We start from the raw sequence: 3,982 nt of genomic DNA on the forward strand, positions 1-3,982 counted from the left end.
CAGCTACTTAGTTTTGCTGACATTGAGGGAGAGATTGTTGTCATTACACCACTCCACTAGGTTCTCTACCTCCCTCCTGTACTCTGACTCATTGTTGTTCGAGATCCGACCCACTATGGTTGTGTCATCAGCAAACTTGTAGATGGAGTTGGAGCCAGATTTTTCCACACAGGCCTGTGTGTGTGTGTGTATAGTGAGTATAGTAGGGGGCTAGGTATGCAGCCTTGTGTGGCTCCCATATTTCTTTTAAAATTTTGAGTAACCAATTAATTTTTTCCAATTTAGCGTGGCCAATCCACCTAGCCAGCGCATCTTTGAGTTGTGGGGGTGAAATCCACACAGACACAGGGAGAATGAGCACACACGGACAGTGACCCAGAGTCGGGATCGAACCTGGGACCTCGGTGCCGTGAGGCAGCAATGCTAACCACTGCTCCACCATGCTGCTCTATGGGGCTCCCGTATTGAGGACTATCGTGGGGGAGGTGTTATTGTTTATTCTTCTTGATTGTGGTCTATGGGTCAGGAAGTTGAGGATTCAGTTGCAGAGGAAGGAGTCGAGTCCTAGGTTTTGGAGTTTGGATATGAGCTTGGCTGGGATTATGGTTTTGAAGGTGGAGCTGTAGTCCACAATGAACAGGAGTGTTTTGAAGGATTCCTTGTTGTTGAGATGCTCCAAGGTTGAGTGTAGGGCCAGGAAGATAGCATCTGCTGTGGACCGGTTGTGGCAGGAGGCGCATTGCAGTGCATCAAGTCAATCTGGAAGGTTGGAGTTGATGTGTTTCACGACTAACCTCCTGTCATGATATGCAAACATGCAACCAATGAACACTCAGAATAGGACACAACCAATGGGCAGTCAGAACACTCAGAGGTGGCATCACCACAAGGGGTCATAACATAAACACTATAAAAGGGATGAGGCACTCACACCCTGCCTCTTTCCACAGACAGACAGTGAGAGAGTTAGATAGGGTTGATCAGCAACATCACACCCCAGCACGTGGCTTAGAGCAAGCTGGTACAGTTAGACTGAGTTACAACAGTTAGATTAGCAGAGAGTCGAACTCATTTGTGAACTGTGTTAATAGTTCAATAAACACATTGAACTCATTTCCGTCTGGAGCATCCTTTGGTTAAGACTGCATCAAGTAGCAGCCTGTGTTATCCGAAGCGGCATAACACAACGTGATAGCAGGATTGACTGTTCAATCTATTTAGTTCAACTCTGCAAGATCCGTGACAACCAGATACTGCATACAGGCACAATGGACAAGATTCAGGCTCCTCATCAGCTCAGGACTATCGGCAATCTTAGTGCCAACTGGCGATCATTCAAGCAGAAATTTCAACTATACATGGAAGCATCCGACCTCAAAGGCGCGACAGATGCGCGGAAGATAGCTCTTCTACTCACCACTGCGGGTGACCATGCGATAGGGATCTTCAACTCCTTTTACTTTTCCGAAGGGCAGGACAAAGCAAAGTACCAAACCATCCTGGAAAAATTCAACAGCCACTGCGAGGTGGATACCAACGAAATCTTCGAGCATTACATCTTCAAGCAGAGGATGCAAGGTAAAGACGAATCCTTCACCTCCTATCTAACTAACCTTAGACTGCTAGTGCAATCCTGCAACTTCGGGGATATCACTGACTCCATGATCAGAGACCAAATCGTTTTTGGAGTCCACTCTGATCCTCTGCGAGAGCAATTGTTGAAAATCAAGCACATGACCCTGCCAGTCGCAATTGAAATGTGTACTGTGCATGAGCACTCTAAAAATCGCTATTCACAGTACAAAATGGCAGAAAGTGAAAAACAAGCCTCCCACGAGGTGGAGAGTGTTCAAGCCATCTCCCGGATGCAGCGCCTCCACATTGACGAGAGCGGCCATTTCGTGCGCTCTTCCCGGGGCCCGATGCATGCGCAATGCGATCGGGAACACGAAGCGGCCGAAAAACGCACTGCGCAGGTCCAGACGTCCGAGAAACGCACCGCACATATGCAACGACGCACTGAACGTCATGGTGCCACGTCATGACGTGTGCGAACTGTGGCACCGCCCATTTTTTAAAAAACTGCCCTGCAAGAAGCAAACGCTGTTTAAACTATGGGAAACCAAACCACTATGCAGCCCTGTGCAGATCTGCACCACTAGTCAGGAGCCAGCGCTCCCAATTCCGACAGTGGCGCATCAGAAGTGTGCAACACTGAATGCACGATTCTGATCCAGGCAGTACGACAGATCCAGATGATGAATACCTGGACAACACTTACCGTGTGGGCATTATTACCAAATGCGAATACGCCACACCGGACACATCGCAAGTCCAATCAATCCTGGCCGTGGATTCCAAAGACGAATGGCATGCAGTGATGAAGGTCAACCACTGCCCCATCCAATTCAAGCTGGACACAGGTGCCTCCGCCAACCTGATTTCGCAGGTGGACCTCAAGAGAATCAAGAAGCCCCCCAGAATCCTTCCAGCTGCCTGCAAACTCCTGGACTACAATGGAAACGCAATCAAGGCACTGGGGTCCTGTCATCTGCAGGTGTCCAGCCGACTCACACAAGCAAGCTTACGCTTCGAGATTGTTAAACTAGACAGGGTGTCCCTGCTAGGTGTGCACGCCTGCAAGTAACTGAACCTCATTCAAAGGGTCTACACCACGTCGCCGTACCATTTGGATCTTCAGGCCAGCATTGACGACATCCTAACCCAGTACCCAGATGTATTTAGTGGGATGGGGCATGCTGCCGTACAAGTACAAGATTCTACTACGGCCTGATGCCAAGCCAGTGGTCCACGTACCACGACGAGTCCCTGCTCCACTGAGAGAGAGCGCCTGAAGGCAGAGCTCACGCGTCTACAACAAAAAGGCATCATCTCCAAGGTCACTCAACCAACCGACTGTGTCAGCTCGATGGTGTGTGTGAAGAAGCCTTCGGGGGACCTACACATCTGCATTGACCCCAAGGATCTAAACAAAAACATTATGCGGGAATATTACCCCATCCCAAAGAAGGAAGAAATCACGAGTGAGATGCCACATGCGTGCTTCTTCATAAAATTGGACGCATCCCAACGCTTTTGGCAAATCCAACCTGAAGAATCTAGCAGAAGGCACTGCACCTTCAACATGCCTTTTGGCAGGTTCTGCTGCAACCGAATACCATTTGGCATCACCTCGGCATCAGAGATTTTCCATTGCATCATGGAACAGATGATGGAGGGAATAGAAGGGGTTTCTGTCTACGTTTATGAATCATAATCTGATCCACAACCCCGAGGAACATGTGTCGCGACTCAAGAAAGTATTCCGACGCATTCATGAACATGACCTCAAGCTAAACAGATCCAAGTGCTGTTTTGGGACATCCACGCTGAAGTTCCTGGGCAATCAGATTCCGCGACACGGTGTGCGCCCAGACACAGACAAAATTAAAGCCATCGAGGTAATGAAAGTCCCCGAGGACAAGAAGGCAGCACTGTGTTTCATTGGAATGGTCAATTTCCTTGGCAAGTTCATCCCGAATTTGGCCACACACACCACGGCAACCTGGTGAAAAAATCAACCGCCTTTGAGTGGAAGACGGAGCACCGAACAGAGTGGCTGGAGCTGAAAGCCAAGCTCACCACTGCACCCGTCCTTGCATTCTTTGACCCAGACCGAGAGTCCAAGATATCCACAGATGCGAGTCAGGATGGCATTGTGGCGGTGTTTCTTCAAAGAGACGACACGTCATCCTGGGTACCAGTAGCATACGCGTCACAGGCAATGACACCCACTGAGACCAGATATGCGCAGATTGAGAAGGAGTATTTCGGTCTTCTCACGGGCATCCTCAAATTTCATGATTATGTCAACGGCATGCCAACATTTACTGTTGAGACAGATCATAGGCCTCTGGTCTACATCATCCAAAAGGACCTGAATGACATGACGCCTTGTTTGCAGAGAATTCTGCTCAAACTC

This window comes from Scyliorhinus canicula, chromosome 3, assembly GCF_902713615.1.
Source record: "Scyliorhinus canicula chromosome 3, sScyCan1.1, whole genome shotgun sequence".
Lineage (NCBI taxonomy): Eukaryota > Metazoa > Chordata > Chondrichthyes > Carcharhiniformes > Scyliorhinidae > Scyliorhinus > Scyliorhinus canicula.